We start from the raw sequence: 13902 nt of genomic DNA, 5'->3' as shown, positions 1-13902 counted from the left end.
AAGTAAAATAAGCAAAATGTCACCGACCATTCTGAATTGCAAAGCCAGAGCATTCTATATTACACCTATGGTATTTTTAAAAAAAATTGCTTTACAGTCCTAGATTGTGATATTCATCTTCAATACTTTTTATTTTCTTATTCCGAGTAACAGAAGTTACACCACAAATGAAGAACAAATGGATGTTAGAAGCTGGGCTCAGAAAAGTAAATTAATTTACTGAGCAAAATCAAGTAATTATTTTGGTGGAAAAAACCTACAAAAAATCAGTTCACAATTCCTCGTTAAATCTATGAACATGGGATTTAAACCTTATTGCTCTGTCTTGAATCAGCAGGTATTACTTTAATTTTTTAGATTGAGCTTCAGTGGCCTTAACAACTAATGGCCATAGCCCATAATGGAGAAATTGAGAAACATTGTGGCAATGTGTCTGATTTTCATTAACTCTGCTAGTAGCAGAGTAAAATGTATAAAAATCTCCCTGCTTGCAAAATTATGACTGGATGATCAACTTCTTACTCTGGTAGTTCAGAGCAAAGGGCTAACATGTCTCTTGTCAAATGATACCAGTATACTCTTCTCCATCCACGTTATGACAATCTAAACAAACCTTGGTAGCATACCAAAGAGGGCAATCTGATATCAAAATAGAGGCACTGAAAAAAATCAACTGGAAAATACATGAGTACCCCTTCACAATGCCATAGTAAACATTTCCCCCACTACCTGTAGAAAAGCTCAGAGAGTAAAGAAGAAATACTCCACTATGGTGGAAATGAAGCAATCACAGGTATCAGCTTAATGTATTAGAAACAGTAGAGGTTCTGATGGAGCCATGTTTTTAAACTCACTGGATGTTTTGGGAGTTCTTAACATCCTAACTAAGCTTTGATAAAATTTATAGTAAATAGAAATAGGATTCTAGAAAATGATGACTAGTGGGGTACCTGTATTGGTAAGATATATTAATATCCCTTTGGAACACTGACAGCATACATCACAGTGGATGTGTTTAAGCCTGTGCCTGGGACATAAGCCGGAACTCAGTCTAAGCTGTGGACTAACATCAAGTGTAAAGACCATCCACAGAGAAATGAGTAAGCTGTGGCTTGAGCAGGGATTATTAATACCTCCTCTGGCTAAGGTCTTAATGAGACTCACACAAATCACAGGGAAAAAAATCTTACACATTCACAAGTTTTCGGCAAGTGAGACAATGGGGATCAACAAACCCTACAGCACTGAGATGAAGGGTAAAGAGCTTCTTCTGGTTACTTTTGTAGAATTAGAAAAGGATCACGATAACCTGTGCCTTTCGATGGCTTCTGCAAAGGCAATCAATAATTGTTGTTGTACAATTGTCATGTTTGGCCTTGAGCTGAAGACTAGCATAGCTTCTTCTGCGGAGCTTCTGGAGTGCAATACGTATCTTTGCCATTGGATTTATTCAAAGTGAATCTGAAAAAAGCCAGAACTGTCTTACAGGTAATTTGTGAGTTTGCTCTGACAAAGTGAAATGGCTGTAAGGTGTAAAGTCATGTGGAAAAACTCTTAAGAGAGGAGATTTAACCTGGTTCTGCAGTTTTAAAAGACAGGAAAAGATTCTAAAGCTGGATAAACCTTGTGATTAACTCTATACAACACTGACAAATTAAATGCTATATGAATTACAGTTTAGTCCCTTTTTTCCATAGGGACCTCTGCAGGAACTCTCAGGTGAAGAAAAGTTCAGTGTGCTTCTGTCACCAAAAGCCAGGTAACAACTTGGGCAGCTGGTACTGCGGGGAAAAAAAGTGTCACAGGATGGATCTACAATAAAGACAAAACCTGCAGAGTTTGTCTCCTCAAACATGCCTAAGAACAATCTTTCATGACATTTTAAATAAAATCATGAAAGAACAACAACACTAAAAGCTCTGAAGAAATCTGGATGGAAGAAAAAAAAATTGTCATAATACGAAACAATCTTGATGGACTCTGTAGGTGCATAAATAGTTAAACTTACATCAGACTGAGAAATTTCTCACTAACCTCAAACTGTAACCAGCTTTTCTTACAGTAGCTTTCCTGATGGTGAATCTCCATATCACTGGAGCTTGCTTTAGTTTCAATGCTTAATAAAGGCTTCCTTGTTCATATTGGATCATATTTCTGGCAATGTTATAAGTTGCATAATACTTACTACGAATAATAGAAATAATTTTCTCATGGAAAACATTACCCCAGGGAGTATAGATTGCTGCAGTTAGATTTATCTGTAAAATCCTTCCTCCCTGCAAACTAAGAATTTTTCAGTTTCCTACAAATATCCGAAATTTACCGTTCTGCAAGGAAAGTCCTTGATCAAGAAGGCAGTTATAAACCATGGACAATGTGTTAAAATGCTGAAAAAAGCTTTATGAACAGTAGGATTGTTATGTTCTGTTGCAAATTCTTTCAACCTCTAGGTAATGAGATCCAGTTTTAGCAGGACTACCGCAGCACACAATAAGGAAACTCCAGAGGAAATCAGGGCTCTAGGCTGTCACACAGAATGACAAACATGGAGCAGAGTCAGCTGGAGCAACGTGAGGGAGGTAGGTTTGAGTAAATTGAGAGTGCCAAAAAAAGTTACTTGAAGACAAGGAGGAAATTACTTTAGGAAGTGCTCTAGAGAGTAGTGGTGGTGCAGTCCTGCCGCAAGGAGACAAGACCAGGGTGATGACGAAACAGTTCAGATCTTGTAGAATGGATGTTCCATCAGGAACACATTAAAGAGAGGAACAAACCTGGATATTGGGGACAATGGAAGACTTAAACTGATTATATAGTATAGAGGTACAACAGCTGGGTTTTTTTCTCTTTGAAATGCTTACTTTTCAAGGAATGGCTAGTTTATGTGTCAACTGAGAAAACAGTGGAGATGATAACAATGATCAGAAGTGCTGATGAGGGTCTTCTTGGAAATCTATGAATTTTGAATATTGGGAGTGAATAAGGAAAGAAAAAAAGAAAACTTTTTCTACAATTCTTCCACTATGGCTAAAGAAAATCATTAATTAAATGTTGGCTAAGTATATATGAGGAAGGCACCTGCAAGTGAAGAAAAATTTTTGTGTAGTAGGTTTTTATCTGATGACTCTGACAACTACAGCTTCAATTGAGAATGTTCTCTTCCCTTGAGGGAACAGCTATTCCTACCTCTGCTAGGGGAATTTTGTGTGACATTTCTGTAAGAAATGAAAAGCTTATTTTCCAAATGGGACAGGAAGGAAGAGGTTAAAACCACAAATGTTTGGAATGATTTGAATTTAATAATAATGAAATAATTAAAAATACTTCTTGCCTAAATAATATATTCCATCAGATAATCAGAAAAAGTTTTTTTCAAAGAGCAGTGAAGTATTCTTTAACCTTAAGGGGTTAAAGAGATTTAACCTTATTTACCTGTAGCTGGCACTGCCACGGAGAAAAGGTGTTGCAAGACATCTTTCCATAACCTAACCTTCTAAATCCTTTCAGGTGATTTCAAACTACATTTTCCCCTTCAGAGTGCCCTGCTGGCTAAGAAGCACCAGGTCTCCCCAAATCCCCAGGCCTGTCCTGCAACTGATTACATGGAAGGTGAGGAAGTGGCTCATCTCTGCCTTCCCCAGGGATTCACCAGCTACTGGCACCCAACACTGCCCGTGAGAGGTCCAGGGACTGGCTTTTAGGCTCCAGCTCATTTGCCTGCCCCTGTGTACCTATTTACTTAGGGTCTCTAAAGCACTCACCTGGTCAGGCAGATCCCACAGCCCAGGATCTATGGGATACATATGCTGTCCAGAATGACAGTTGAAGGCCAGGTAGGATCCTGAGAGCATCTTATATGGTGGTAGGTCTACTCTTGAGCAACCAGTGCTCCACATTCAAGTCCACAGGCACCAGCATCCTTTAAAAAATGTTTAATTAACATTTGAAGGGTTTGTACTGAGCTTCTCTAGCATGTTTAATGTATCTATTGTCATGAGGCTAGCATGGTTCTTTGGCAATTTTGATGTAAGCAATTAGTTTTTGGAGTTCTTCTACCATAGTTATATCTGAAACTTTCTATCAGGAGAAAGAAAAGTAAGTACCTGAAGAAGAAAAGTGTTCATGCTTAGCTCTGCTAGGAAGTCTTCATGTGTGTGGCACCCACAGCAGTGCTCTTGTTTTGAGTCCTCATCTTGTAAAGAGATAAACAGTAAAAGTCAGCAGGAAACCTTTCCTACCCTGAAGATCAGAGATTTATAAATGCTTTTCAAACAGATTTACGGGTGAGACAAAGAAGGTGAAGTTCGTACCCTCCTTAGCACCACTGACAGCTGGATATACTCTTCCCTTTCCCCTCTTATTTCACTTCATTCCACAGTTTCATGCAGCCCTGAATTTCCTAAATAAGATCATCCACATTATTCTTTTTCTCCTCATTCCCCTTTCTCAAGGAGAGTACCTAAAAATAGATTTGCTGATGATGAGCAAATACATCCAGAAAGGGGACTGGGCAAAGAGAACAGGCAGTATCAGTAGGGAAGAAGCTGCAGCACAAACAAACATGACTTTTAGCTCCATTAGCTTATGAGAGGGAAAAAAATCAAATACACTATATAGGAAAGTTCTCATTTCCAGGCTAGCAAATGCGTAACTGAGTATTGCAATTAAGGAAGAACATTTCCTTGACAAGAATCAACTATGAATCTTAAAAGAGGTTTTAAAAAATTAAAAATAAGGAAGCAGTTGTGGCTAGCAACAGTTGTTTCCTTTTAGCTGCAGTCATAGATTTGCTTACTACTTGGCATTCATACTCAGCTTGCCACTCTGCTGTGCTGTGGTAGTTTTTTCCCCACTGGCTGAAGAAATCTATGCAGTAAGAGGTATTCTGAGTGATTTGATTTTCCCCAAAGAGTTCACAAATCGTTTAAAGGTGTGTGAATCTTCTTTCACATTTCTCATTGGTTAAGCTAAAATGACTGAGACAAAGTTGGATGGGAAATGATCTTGCAATACTTACTCCAATGGCTGAAGAACATCAGTAAGGTACACAGTCCAAAGAGCACAGCAGCTGAAGTATCTTCATAGCAATCTTCAATTTTGCTCTGTTTCATTGCTAAAGGTGTCTGATCCACCATCCACTGAGGTCATCTAACTTCAGGTCCTAAATTTAGAGTAACTTCATGGGAAAGAATTGATTTCACTAGAGATTTTCAGTGGAAAAAGGAAGAGCAAAATGTGTCCCTGTGAATTTGGTGAATCAGGCTGCCAGATACATCAATGAATTGTAAATGCAAACCTGTCAGTTATGAGCATCCACTTAAACAAAATGCCAAATTAAATATTTTGTCTCTCAGCCATAGCTGTCCTATTCTGGTTTTTTGAGTATTTTCTTTGTTTGCCAGACACTAAGCAAATACTGAGTCAAACAACCTTGAGTTCAGCATTCATGATGTTACACCTTTCTGTTCCCTTCTTATTCTCTGGCTGTTGAGTTTACTGGTGGCAATGTTGCTGAGCAAGGAAGAAACATGTAATGCACCTGACATAAATGTCTAGCTTGGTAGAGGGGTGGACAATTAAACATGATTGAGACTGGTTATTTTTTATTCTGTAGGTAGAAACAGGAGGAAAGTCGTTTGGACTCCAACACATTTTTATTTTATTAGCTTTTGCTCGGTGTGATATACTTTAAATGAAAACCTTTTCTAAAGATGATATTATAATGTTCCCAGCTGCATCTATAGCTCATATAAAGCAGTTATTGAAAAATCCTGCCTGGATATAGATTATTACCATTGTTTTAGAAGCTATGTCATTGTGTAGTCATGGAATTAAATGTTTCAAGGTTATACATGCAGAGGTGCTGTGGTTAACAGTGAGAAAGACAGATTTTGTGATTTAAAAAAGCCCCTTATTGCAGGGAAGTCAAGCCAAGATCTCTTGAGGTTTTTCACAAAAAGCACCAGAACTTACAAAGTATTTTAGCTTACAGAGATGAGGGCTATATGACAAAGTGTATGTAAGTATATACATACACAATGTATATATGTATAGATTTGTATATATAAGACATAAAAATAGATACATATACACATTGTATATCCATATATCTATATATCCGTACACAAGACTCTCCCAGAAATTATTTCTGTTTCCAGCAATGACAAAAACACTTGGAGAAAAGCAGCATCCGCCAAGCCCTAGTAGTAAGAGAAGCAGCACCTGTTTATTGAGGCTTTTTCCTCACTTGAATCTTATTTTGTACATAGGCTCAGGCTGTACTTCCTTTCTGGTGTGCATTTTCATGCCAAGCAATTAAAATGGTCTAGTAAGACATAAGTCAGATTCACTGTCTGAGGGCCAGCTTCTGCTTATCCCTTCCACAGCTTGCCAGGAAGGTTCCTCTTCCCTCTTTCTGTTTAGGCTCTCCCCAAACTAGGCAGTGCTCAGAAAGAAACAAGAGGTGCTTTTTCCATCACTTTGTGGGCAGGACAAGGAGAGGATTCAGCAAGGGCAGAAGGCAGCTCTCCCTTCCCACGCAAAGGCGTGAGGGCAGCAGCAGGGGCAGATGCAGCTGAAGCATGAGCAAGCTGGGGAGGGGGCTCTTGAATTGTAGTACTTGGCTGTGTGGGATGGGACAGTGCAGGGAGCAGACACTAACCTCAGCAGGATGTGAGGAGGAAGGTTGTCCTTCCGGATAAATGCTGGAGAATTAAATCGCACCTTAAAGCACCCTTGGGGTGCTCACGTGCAGGGAATTAGAGGAATGCGGGCAGAGCCCCTGCCAGTGCTCACCGCTGCGTCCTGGTGTCTGATGTCTTTTGTGATGTGTGTGATATGATGTGACCCAGCACTGGGTAAAGGTGAGCTGAACAAAGCAGACACAGTGCTTCCCCACTGATGAAATACTCCTTTGTAGGTGTGTGTTATTTTTCTTCAAAGCTCTTTTAGCTTTTTCACACTGTTTTTATCCTTTCAGATGCTTTTACTTAAGTAACAGAAACTTAGATTTGGCATTTTTCAGGAAAATGTATCCTCATGCTTCAAAAAATTTTCTTTAGCAAGTCAAAATAAATGTCAGTAAGTTCCCTAGGATTCATTTCTTTGCATAGACTGGATTTTTTTTGCCAACAAAAGCAATTTCATTTTGCCAGTAACTCTGGAAGGCTGCTACTGAGACAGCATAAAGTGGATATTAAACATTCACCAAGCAAAGATGTAAAGGCCCACATTTAAAACACAGACAAGTTGTAATCTGGTAATTAAAGTTTGCGGGGGGGGGGGAGGTTTGACCCTGTTACAGTCAGTTTTTCACTCCTTGCCAGCCTTAATTTTAATTTCACAAATACGTTATCTTTTTAGACATTTTAGCCCAACAAAATAACTCCACATGGTGACAAATGCAATGTCTCCCCAAGGCAATCATCCAGAAAGAAATGGACAAAGGAAGTTTCTTAAAATGTGACCTGGTTTCGGGCCATTCAGTCAACCATGGCAGAGCGCTATTGAAAATATTTATTGGTAAGATACTTATTCAACAATAAAAGACTTCACGTGACAGCAAACCAGCAACAGATCAAAGGTGTGCAACAGCAGTGACACAATATGCATTTTAAAAAGGGAGCTAGAAGTCTTCACTGTTAACTTGCATTTCCTTTGTATTGAATTAATGAATTATTTTAGAGAACAGAAATCAACAAAAACATTTCTAGCCCATTAAGAGATGAGAATATTTTTCATAATACACTTATGCTTCTTTTGTAGCCAGTACCTACTTAGCCTTTTGTCATGTCCATATGTTCATAGAAAGTATTTCTTTATAGTTTAAGTTAACATTAACTTTACGAGGCAGGATTTTGGACTTCAATAGGACAGAATCATCAGGCTTCCACAGGTAACAATTTTTAAAGCCATATTCAAAGTAAAACACAAATATGTTCTTGAAGAATTCATTTTGTTAAATCTTAAAATACATTTTTTAGTTTCTAAAAGACTCCTATATTAGGTTGAAAAAACTTAAGTTCTAGAAAACTCTTCTAGAGACAATTTCAGTGTATAGATAGCAAGAGCTTTCCAGAGCTGATGACAGGCATGAGGAAGAGCTAGGAAAATCAATTCTTATTAAACACCATAATTTCTAAGAAATAGTAATATTCATTTCTAGCAGGCTGTGGTTCAGGAGTCCATTCTAAGCCAGCTATGGTATAGTTTGATGGAATGCTACTATAATCCTTGAGCAATAAAATGCTGTTACAAGCAGCTTTTTAATTTTAAAACTAATTTTAGGGCTTTTTATTTATGGATTTTATGACTAACATAAGGGAAAGGTTTACATATGTCTTAAGGTTACTTTTAATTGTAGATTTGCTCTTTTGCATATGCAATCATTTGTGTCTGTAAAAGACTGGAACATGTAAGTCCTTAGTGATGTTCTTATTTTGTCAATCCTTTATACAAAGTAGATTGTCCAGCCCCAGCATGACCTTTGTCAGGAGTCAGCAGTCTCATGCCAATAGTCAAATAACTTTTAGTTCACTAAGAATATTAAATCAAGATTTTTGTGCATCTCTACATTTAGGCAGCACTTTTTAAAAGAGCTTTTATGACAGATAATATATGACTTAAGCAGACAGCTGGGAGAAGAGGAGGAGCTCATTTCGGAGGAGCAGGGATTAAGCTGGTATTTAAAAAAAACCCCACTTTGAAGCATGATTGTTTTAAAATAGGTATTGCACATGTTAGAATGATTGGATATTCCAAAATTCCAAACTGCTTTGCCCATACTATTCCTTAATTCTCCATTCTCATAACAAGTGGATGCCTCTTGCCAAGATCAAATGGTGACATCATGTATAAGTTTCTTGGGTGATTTAGACAGCAATGTGACATCAGTAAAGTGGCTCAGCAAACACCTCAAAAAGCAATATGGGGAAATGAAACCCTCTTTTCCAGAAAACTGTATTGTAGCTTTTATTAACTTTAAGAATTTGCATGATTAACTTATTGCCCTGCAGGACCGATCCTGAGCATCCGACACTGATGTGATGGTTTCTATAAAAGACCAGCAACACTTACACTTAGAGTGTAAAATCCCAGCACGCAGCAGTGGATTTAAATGAGGATGCAGCAATTGGAAATGTAATACTCCAAGATTTGCTGTGCAATGAGACTGTATAGCATTCGTTCAGTATGCACTGCTACCCCTTAGTACCAAATCTTACAAATTCTGTTACTTATACCCAGCAGATGCTAAAAGGCTATGGTTATATTTCTACAGCTGAAATATTGTATGTTAGGTGCATTTCACTGTGATTCAATTCCAGCTTCAGGCTTCTTAGATTCAGGAGTGACAAAGTGCATATCAATTTCAAAACATGTATAATCCACCTACCCTGTTGTCTTCAGAAGAATTACACTGGAATGCCAGGCATCTCATATGAGCACACCAGGAGTGAAACTGCAGTAAATAGCACAGAACCAGCACCTACAACTTCTTAACATAAACAATTAATACCTTTTAAAAAATTTTCTTAATAATTTAAACCAAAATCAGGCATTCTCCCAAATTGGTGTCATCCACAGATGGACCTTCTATCTGAAACATTTAAATAACATTTGTGTAGTCATTTCCAATGGTAAGTTAGAGGATCATATCATGCTTTTCTCCTGCTCACAAATTATTATAACCACTTAAAGAGATGCCCACAAAGATTTGAAATTTTGCCTGGAAACTGCCAGAAGAATAATAGCTTTTTACTTTGGCTGCTATTAAAAAAATGAAACAAAACAACCCAAAATTTAGCCTAACAGTAAACCTCTGGGAAGCATAACTTACTCATGCTTAAAAGTGGGGTTTTTTTGCCTGATGGGACCACACACTGAACAATACTGCACATGCTCTGTCCTCTCATAGTGCTCATGTATTAATTAAAACAAGTTTACTCCATTTCACAAAAGCAAGGACTAAACTATTTTCCAGTGATTTCTCCTTCTTTCAGTTGTTTGCTACTGTCATGTCCTGCACCAGATATTCTTTCTAGCTAGGGGATGTCCCACAAAGGGAAAGTTAAACTCCTATGGCTTCTAGTCACTGCTAACTCAAGCAGTAAAACTCTTTGCTATAGATCTGAAAGAATCAGTCCTTATGATTATTGATAAAAAGTTTAAAACATTTATGTTTTATTACTTTTTAAAGGAGTTGTTAATTTAAAACAAAATCCTTTTCAAGAGCAATAAGGTGGTACAGTCAAGAGTATTTGTTCACAAATCTTTTGTTTCATTTATGAGGAAGTGTAGAGGCAATGCAAAAAATAAGAGTAAGGAATAGCCTAAAGAGAAACCATAGTCTTTTAGTTCTGACATCCAAACACTGCCCTGAAGAACTAGGCTCTGTCTGTGTCTGTCCCTCAGAATACACCAAAAGATACAGGACTCCTTTGAAATGTGATTACTTAATTAAAAGGCAGCATCATAATTCAGTCACAGAAGGGTGGAATTACAGCTGTAGAGGGAATCTTAGTCCCTGTCTATATTGCTGATCATCTACTGGGCACAGTTGTAATGAAAATTCTCTAAGGTAGACACAGTATTTCTTGTCAAAGGTTGTTCTTCTGCTGACATGACTACATAGTGCTTCTATGGCACATAAACTAAAGTAGGTGTAAGTAGACAACGCATCTGTAGGAGGTGAATCATGGGGTCTAGTCTGGATGAATTACCTAAGGAGACGCTACTTTATTGGCAACAGTGGAAGCCTAGATAACCATTTTTGGCTGAGGATAGAATTCAGTTTGCAGATTAAGTCATTTAAATGTAGATGTCTCCGTGTCCATTAGGTGTCTAGTCTCTTGTCAAAGTTAATGAAGTTTCAGTTGTCACAGTCAATGGACCATAGAGAACAACTCAGCTCATCCTAAAGCAGAGGTCCAGCACTTACATAAATATTAGTGGCATCTGAGATGCCCTAAGACATCACATCCAGCTCCACCTCCTGCAATATCTGGCTTTTCTAGAAGTCCTGAGTTCCACCTGCCAGATTTGGGTATCGTTATAATCTTTAATACTGTAGGGTACTTCAAACAGTATCTCAAAATCCTATTTCTTACAGCGCTTTCCATGAAATATCTACTAAAGTGTAGCAAATTCTGGACTTTCAGCTATAAATTTATTTTAACTTAGTATAGTTTGGATAAAAGTAATTTTTTCATTAAAGAGGAAAAAAAAATTACATTTTTTCATTTCCTTTATCAAGATATATTGTCATAAGAAATTGGAAAATATTAACTTCTCTGTCTAAAATAGAATAATATACTGGTCTAACAAGAGTGGTAGACATAGAAAATACCATAAGAAATGATATAAACAAAGCAGGAAGAAATATTATCATGGGACACCATTTAATCCATGCCTTAGGGTGAAAAAGCTGTTGAAGAGCATAATAGACTGAAGCAAATGATCTGATGGTTTCATTCCATACTTATTATATGTTTAATACAATAAAAATCCCTGAAAATAAATTACTTTTAAATAAATGAAATGGAAGGATATAAATTATCCTGCATACTTAAAATGATTAGAGGATGTAAAATATTTTTAAGGTATTCCTACTATTACTACACAATATAGCCCTTTTTGCATGGAACAATGTAATAATTCTCTTGTGATATGAAAGACAAACAGGCTTTAATTGTGGTGGAGACAAGCTGACTGTATAGCGCAAATGAATTTGAGTTGTACAGCTTTTTACCCTTTTGATGCCAGCGCAGATCCTGCCCAAACATCTGGTCTTCCTCTGTGTATGGAGAAGTCCTGCTGAAGCCAGGAAGAATTCTCTGCACAGAAGTTACTCAGTTTGGGATCTCAACTCTTCCTTTATTGACAATTAAAAGCATTGACTGTAAAGTGAGTTCTCAGTCAACAGTTAACACTGTTTACCTATTTACTCATCCCAATGAATTTAGAGGTCCCTGGAGAAAGTCCCGTTGCTTTAGGCACTTGCTTATTAAGAAACAGACCCAGTTTCCAGACTTTACAGTGAGGGACAAAAGGTGAGAAGGTAAATACATGATGAAGTGCTTTAGTCAGACACTTCCACAGGACAATGATATAGTTGAGAAGTTTAGTAGTTTCTTGGCTGTATGGCCACATCTAAAGAGTTACAGTCAGTGGCTCAACGTCTGAGTGGAAACCAGTAGCAAGTGGTGTCCCTCAAGGATCTGTACTGGGACCAATACTATTTAATATGTTCATCAATGATACAGACAGTGGGATCGAGTGCACCCTCAGCAAATTTGCAGGTGACACCAAGCTGAGTGGTGCAGTTGATTCACTTGAGGGAAGGGATGCCATCCCAAGTTTGAGGAGTGGGCCCATGTGGACCTCATGAGGTTCAACAAGGCCAAGCGCAAGGTCCTGCACCTGGGTCAGGGCAATCTCCAATGCCAGTACAGGCTGGAGGATGAATGGATTGAGAGTAGCCCTGCGGAGAAGGACTTGGGGACACCGGTGGACGAAAAACTGGACGTGAGCTGGCAATGTGTGCTTGCAGCCCGGAAAGCCAATTGTATCCTGAGCTGCACCAAAACAAGCGCGACCGCCAGGTTGAGGGAGGTGATTCTGCCCCTCTACTCCTCTCTGGTGAGACCCCACCTGCAGTACTGTGTTCAGCTCCGGGGTCCCCAACATAAGAAAGACATGGACCTGTTGGAGCCGGTCCAGAGGAGGGCCATGAAGATGATCAGAGGGCTGGAGCATCTCCACCATGAGGAAAAGCTGAGAGAGTTGGGGTTGTTCAGCCTGGAGAAGGGAAGGCTCTGGGGAGGCCTTATTGTGTCCTTTCAATACTTAAAGGGAGCTTACAGAGAAAGAGTTTTTACTAAGGCCTGTAGTGACAGGACAAGGGGCAACGGTTTAAAACTGAAAGAAGGTACATGTAAATTGGATATAAGAAAGACATTTTTTACAATAAGGGTGGTGAGACACTGGAACAGCTTGCCCAGGGAAGTTGTGGGTGCCCCATCATTGGAAGTGTTCAATGTCAGGTTGGATGGGGCTTCGGGGCAGCCTGATGTTGTGAAAGATGTCCCTGCCCATGGCAGGGGAGTTGGACTAGATGATCTTCAGAGGTCCGTTCTGACACAAACCATTCTATGATTCTGTGAGAAGAAATCACAAATTTCCTGACTCACCATCCAGCCTGGATGCTTACTGGCCACCTCGTTAGAGAGACCAAAAATGGAGTGGACAAAACCCCTTTTAAGGATAAGATTTTTAAGTCTTATGAGTCAAGGAAATGAGTCTGTCTTTTCCGTGAAGCAGAAATGCTGTGTCCACATGTAGGAAGCCAAATACTGTGATAGTGGGAGGCAGCAGCAACAGTAAGACAAAGAAATTATTGTGCATACTCACTGTTCAGGTGCAACTTAGAGGTATCTTTACAATTTTCAATCATACATAAACTTACCCTTTGCCATCGCTTTTTCTTTTTTTTGGTGAGACTTGAATTTAAAATATAATTCCCACACTAATTCCACCATTTAACCTCTGTTTAGCCTGAATGACTCTATCAACAGTCACTGATGGACATAGAAAAAAATTATTTTAAATCAATGATAGAAACTCTCATGGGTGGATGAGTCATCATTTTCACCTTGGAATATGTTTTCCATTTGTACAAAGGCAAACTGTTGTGAGTGTAATACAAAAAAGATTTAGAAACTATATGTCTCTGAGCCAATAACTGATTCAGACTGTTGGTTTCTTGCAGAGGAATTAATCCCGCCTACCTTTCAATATCTACAGTGCTGATGTCTACTTTTGAGCTGTCATCAAGGCTCCACTGGTAGTCAATGAAAAGAAGTCAGCACTTTTAGGGCATGATTCATCCACTGTATTTTAGGCTTCCTT

This window comes from Haliaeetus albicilla, chromosome 14 (genome assembly GCF_947461875.1).
Source record: "Haliaeetus albicilla chromosome 14, bHalAlb1.1, whole genome shotgun sequence".
Lineage (NCBI taxonomy): Eukaryota > Metazoa > Chordata > Aves > Accipitriformes > Accipitridae > Haliaeetus > Haliaeetus albicilla.
This window is presented reverse-complemented; position numbering follows the sequence as displayed.